The sequence below is a fragment of the Rhinoraja longicauda genome, chromosome 10, assembly GCF_053455715.1.
Source record: "Rhinoraja longicauda isolate Sanriku21f chromosome 10, sRhiLon1.1, whole genome shotgun sequence".
Taxonomy (NCBI): domain Eukaryota; kingdom Metazoa; phylum Chordata; class Chondrichthyes; order Rajiformes; family Arhynchobatidae; genus Rhinoraja; species Rhinoraja longicauda.
In genome coordinates, this window is record NC_135962.1 from 61,628,714 (window position 1) to 61,635,219 (window position 6,506).

The window sequence follows — 6,506 nt, forward strand, 5'->3', positions numbered from 1 at the left end:
AGCCTCTGCTTGTTTGTTCATGGATGAGCCTCTGACCAAGGTCTCATTTGCCACATTGTGCTGCATCTGCCACGGTCTCTCCCCATGTCCATCCTCCTCACAGCTCACTGCCTGCTGGCCGTGAGATTTAATCGGGTATATGGATAGGAAAGATTCAAGATTTACCCGTCTAAGTCTCTACACCGCCCTCTCCGGCAGATTGTGGATGCGTGTGGATGCGTGTGGGCCAGGATCAGGCACCCAAACTCTACATCTGCACTGATCACATCCTTTCTCCACAGTAAGCCAGGTCCACATAGTGCACCTGGAAACTGTTTTGTGCTACTTGCCTTTTAGAAGCTTCTACATCTACCAGCTGCCAAGGGTTATACTTGCTTCCATGGCACAGTGTTGCCTCTGCCATACTATACAATGCTATGAATGTCCAGCCACTGTGTTCAGTCATTCAGCACAGAAGCAGGCCCTATCGACCCAGCTTGCCCACGCTGACCAAGATGGCCCATCTACACTCGTCCCACCTGCCCACATTTAGCCCACACCACTCTAAATCTTTCCTATCCATATACCCGTCTAAATGTCATGTAAATGTTGTGATGGTACAACATCAACCTCAACCACCTCCTCTGTCAGCTCATTCCATACACCCATCACCCTCAGGTTCCTATTAAATCATTCCCCCTCTCACCTTAAACCCTATCTCAGGCACAGGTGTCAGGGGTTATGGGGAGAAGGCAGGAGAATGGGGTTACGAGGGAGAGATAGATCAGCCATGATTGAATGGCGGGGTAGACTTGATGGGCCGAATGGCCTAATTCTTCTCCTGTTCCTTGTGACCTGCGCTCTTTAGTTTTGGACCCTCCTTCCCTGGGTGAAGGTCTGACCATTCACCTTCTCTTTGCCCCTTGTGATTTTATAAACCTCTATAATCTCACCCCTCGGTCTTCTACGATTTGAGGAATAGATGCAGCCTAACCAGGCTCTCCTTTGCCAGCAATATCCTTATAAAGTGGTCCTGCACACAGTTCTCTAAATCTGGTCTCATTGCCTCCTTGCAAGGCTGTAGCATGACATCCTAACTCATGCCCTGACCGATGAAGGAAGGCACGTGGGCCAAATGCCTTCTTCACCACCCTGTCGACCTGTGTCGCTGCCTTCATCAACTATGTACCTGCACCCTGCAACTCTCAATAGACAATAGACAATAGGTGCAGGAGGAGGCCATTCGGCCCTTCAAGTCAGCACCACCATTCAATGTGATCATGGCCGATCATTCTCAATCAGTACCCCGTTCCTGCCCTCTCCCCATACCCCCTGACTCCGCTATCCTTAAGAGCTCTATCTAGCTCTCTCTTGAATGCATTCAGAGAATTGGCCTCCACTGCCTTCTGAGGCAGAGAATTCCACAGATTCACAACTCTCTGACTGAAAAAGTTTTTCCTCATCTCAGTTCTAAATGACCTACCCCTTATTCTTAAACTGTGGCCCCTTGTTCTGGACTCCCCCAACATTGGGAACATGTTTCCTGCCTCTAACGTGTCCAACCCCTTAATAATCTTATATGTTTCGATAAGGTCTCCTCTCATCCTTCTAAATTCCAGTGTATGCAAGCCTAGTCGCTCCAGTCTTTCAACATATGATAGTCCCGCCATTCCGGGAATTAACCTAGTAAACCTACGCTGCCCCCAATAGCAAGAATATCCTTCCTCAAATTTGGAGAGCAAAACTGCACACAGTACTCCAGGTGAGGTCTCACTAGGGCCCTGTACAACTGCAGAAGGACCTCTTTGCTCCTATACTCAACTCCTCTCGTTATGAAGGCCAACATTCCATTGGCTTTCTTCACTGCCTGCTGTACCTGCATGCTTCCTTTCAGTGACTGATGCACTAGGACACCCAGATCTCGTTCTACGTCCCCTGTTCCTAACATTCATGACACCATTCAGATAATACTCTGCCTTCCTATTCTTACCACCAAAGTGGATAACCTCACACTTATCCACATTAAACTGCATCTGCCATGCATCCGCCCACTCACACAACCTGTCCAAGTCACCCTGCAACCTCATAGCATCTTCCTCACAGTTCACACTACCACCCAGCTTTGTATCATCTGCAAATTTGCTAATGGCACTTTTAATCCCTTCATCCAAGTCATTAATGTATATTGTAAATAGCTGCGGTCCCAGCACCGAGCCTTGCGGTACCCCACTAGTCACTGCCTGCCATTCTGAAAGGGACCCATTTATCCCCACTTTTTGCTTTCAGTCTGTCAACCAATTTTCTATCCATGTCAGTACCCTACCTCCAATACCATGTGCTCTAATTTTGCCCACTAATCTCCTATGTGGAACCTTGTCGAAGGCTTTCTGAAAGTCAAGGTACACCAAATCCACCGGCTCTCCCCTGTCAATTTTCCTAGTTACATCCTCCAAGAATTCCAGAAGATTAGTCAAGCATGATTTCCCCTTCGTAAATCCATGCTGACTCGGAACGATCCTGTTACTGCTATCCAAATGCTCCGCAATTTCGTCTTTTATAATTGACTCCAGCATCTTCCCCACCACTGATGTCAGACTAACTGGTCTATAATTTCCCGTTTTCTATCTCCCTCCTTTCTTAAAAAGTGGGACAACATTAGCTACCCTCCAATCCACAGGAACTGATCCTGAATCTATAGAACATTGGAAAATGATCACCAATGCGTCCACAATTCCTAGCGCCACCTCCTTAAGTACCCTGGGATGCAGACCATCAGGCCCTGGGGATTTATCAGCTTTCAGTCCCATCAGTCTACCCAACACCATTTCCTGCCTAATGTGAATTTCCTTCAGTTCCTCCGTCACCCTAGGATCTCTGCCCACTAGAACATCTGGGAGATTGTGTGTATCCTCCTTAGTGAAGACAGATCCAAAGTACCGGTTCAACTCGTCTGCCATTTCCTTGTTCCCCATAATAAATTCCCCCGCTTCTGTCTTCAAGGAACCCACATTTGCCTTGACTATTTGTTTCCTCTTCACATACCTAAAAAAGCTTTTACTATCCTCCTTTATGTTAGTGGCTAGTTTACCCTCGTACCTCATCTTTTCTCCCCGTATTGCCTTCTTAGTCATCTTCTGTTGCTCTTTAAAAGAGTCCCAATCCTCTGGCTTCTCACTCTTCTTTGCTTTGTTATACTTCTGCTCTTTTATTTTTATGCTGTCCTTGACTTCCCTTGTCAGCCACGGGTGCCTCTTACTCCCCTTAGAATCTTTCCACCTCTTTGGGATAAATTGATCCTGCAATTTCTGCATTATTCCCAGGAATACCTGCCATTGCCGTTCCACCGTCTTCCCTGCTAGGGCCTCCTTCCAGTCAATTCTGGCCAGCTCCTGCCTCATGCCTCTGTAATCCCCTTTGCTATACTGTAATACTGACACTTCCGATTTTCCCTTCTCCCTCTCAATTTGTAGAGTAAAACTTATCATATTGTGATCACTGCCTCCTAATGGCTCATTTACCTCGAGTCCCCTTATCAGATCAGGTTCATTACACAACACTAAATCCAGAATTGCCTTCTCCCTGGTAGGCTCCAGTACAAGCTGTTCTAAGAATCCATCTCGGAGACACTCCACAAACTCTCTTTCCTGGGGTCCATTACCAACCTGATTTTCCCAGTCTACCTGCACGTTGAAATCTCCCATAACCAACGTAGCATTACATTTGTGACATGCCAATTTTAGCTCCTCATTCAACTTGCACCCTATGTCGAGGCTACAGTTTGGGGGCCTGAAGATAACTCCCATTAGGGTCTTTTTACCCTTGCAATTCCTCATCTCTATCCATACTGATTCAACATCTCCTGATTCTATGTCACCCCTTGCAAGGGAGTGAATATCATTCCTCACCAACAGAGCGACCCCACCCCCTCTGCCCACCTGCCTGTCTTTTCTATACGTTGTGTACCCCTGAATATTCAGTTCCCAGCCCTGGTCCTCTTGTAGCCATGTCTCAGTGATTCCCACAACATCATACTTGCCAATGACTAACTGAGCCTCAAGCTCATCCACTTTATTTTTTATACTTCGCGCATTTAAATACAACACTTTAATTTCGGTCTTCACCTCCCCTCTCACACCAGTCACAATTGGCCCTGACCTTACTCTCTTATCTCATCTAGAACTTCCCTCCCCATTTATTCGAGAGTCCTTTGCAATTTCTCTTGTATTTGCTTCCCCTTTAACTCCATCTTCATATTCCCAGTTTGTCAACCCCTCCCCCCCACGACTCTCCATGTACTGTACATACACTGTCCTGGTTTATAGAAACATAGAAAAAATAGGTGCAGGAGTAGGCCATTCGGCCCTTCGAGCCTGCACCGCCATTCAATATGATCATCCATCTCAGTATCCCGTACCTGCCTTCTCTCCATACCCCCTGATCCCTTTAGCCACAAGGGCCACATCTAACTCCCTCTTAAATATAGACAATGAACTGGCCTCAACTACCTTCTGTGGCAGAGAATTCCACAGATTCACCACTCTCTGTGTGAAAAAAAACTTTCTCATCTCGGTCCTAAAAGACTTCCCCCTTATCCTTAAACTGTGACCCCTTGTTCTGGACTTCCCCAACATCGGGAACAATCTTCCTGCATCTAGCCTGTCCAACCCCTTAAGAATTTTGTAAGTTTCTATAAGATCCCCCCTCAATCTTCTAAATTCCAGCGAGTATAAGCCGAGTCTATCCAGTCTTTCTTCATATGAAAGTCCTGCCATCCCAGGAATCAATCTGGTGAACCTTCTCTGTACTCCCTCTATGGCAAGAATGTCTTTCCTCAGATTAGGAGACCAAAACTGTACGCAATACTCCAGGTGTGGTCTCACCAAGGCCCTGTACAACTGCAGAAGAACCTCCCTGCTCCTATACTCAAATCCCCTCGCTATGAATGCCAACATACCATTCGCTTTCTTCACTGCCTGCTGCACCTGCATGCCTACTTTCAATGACTGGTGTACCACGACACCCAGGTCTCGTTGCATCTCCCCTTCTCCTAATCGGCCACCATTCAGATAATACTACCAAACACCTCACATTTATCTGAATTAAACTCCATCTGCCATTCCTCAGCCCATTGGCCTGTTTAATTGAGACCCTACTGTAATCTTAGATAACTTTCTTCACTGTCCACCCTTGCACCAATGCTGGTGTCATCTACCAAACCTACATTCACATCCAAATCATTGATCTAATAACGAACAACAGTGGACCCAGCACCGATCGCTGAGATGCAGCACGTTACAGGCCTCTGTCTCCGACCTTCAGGCTAACTTTGCATCCACTTGGCTGGCTTCCTCTGGATCCCAGACCAGCTTATCACCGGGACATTGCCAAAAGTCTTGCTCGTCCATGTAGGAGACATTGACCGCCCAGCCCTCATCCACAGGGGAGCAGCTCTGCATTGCTGATGCCACTACCCCGTTCCGCTGACCTTTGACCTTCTGTCCCCACAGGCTTCTCCATCCTGGCCATGCTGGTGGGATTTCAGTACCTGGAAGAGTCCCAAGTAGTGGCTGCAATCCCATCCAGGAAGAGACAATGAGCGGCGGGCGAGGGAGGCAGGGGTGGCTGACAGGCGAGCACCCACTCCCCACGGCCAGAGGGTGTCGGGTGCTGACCATGAAGCTCTAGTCCTGCCTCTGTCAGTGAAAACTCCAGACACAGTGGTTTATCCCCATCGATGGCCATACCCCCCCCTCCCCAGGGAAACCCCGAGAGTGGGAGGATGATTCCACCAATGGAAGAATCTGGAACCAGGGGTTACAGCTACAGAATAAAAGCATGTATCCATTAAACAGAGATGAGGAGGAATTTCTTTAGTCAGACGGTGGTGAATTTGAACTTCATTGCCACAGACGACAGTGGAGGCCAAGCAGTGGGTGTTTTTAAGGCGCAGATTGACAGGATTTGTAAGGGCATCAAAGGTTGTGTTGAGAAGGCAGAAGAATGGGATGCGAGGAACAATGGAGCAGCCATGATTGAGTGACAGAGTGGAGTCGGTGGGCCGAATGGCCTAATGGTGTTCTTGTGTCTCATGGTCTAATCTTGCCCCAAAAGGGCGGCTGGAACTGGAGCAGAGAGAGAGAGAGAGGGGGTGGGGGCCAAGACTGTTACAGGGGGTGGCGGCCGAGACTGTTACAGGGGGTGTGGGTGGAGGCTGGGGGGTGCGGGGTGGGGCCGGGGGGTGGGGGCCAGGGCTGGGTGGTGGGGCCGGGGGGTGGGGCAAAGGGGTGGGGTCCGGGGCTGTTAGAGGGGGTGGGGGTGGGGCCTGGGCCGGAACTGTTAGAGGGGGTGGGGCCGGGTCTGTTAGAGGGGTGAGGGCCGGGGCCGGGGGGTGGGGCCGGGACTGTTGTCCTGTTGGATGATGGAGGCCAGGGACCAAGTGCCGGGAACTGGGATGAGCCCAGATGGGGCCTCGCTTGCCATGGATTTCCCTGATGCAGTGGTGGGGCTGGTCAGAGGTGCCATACAGC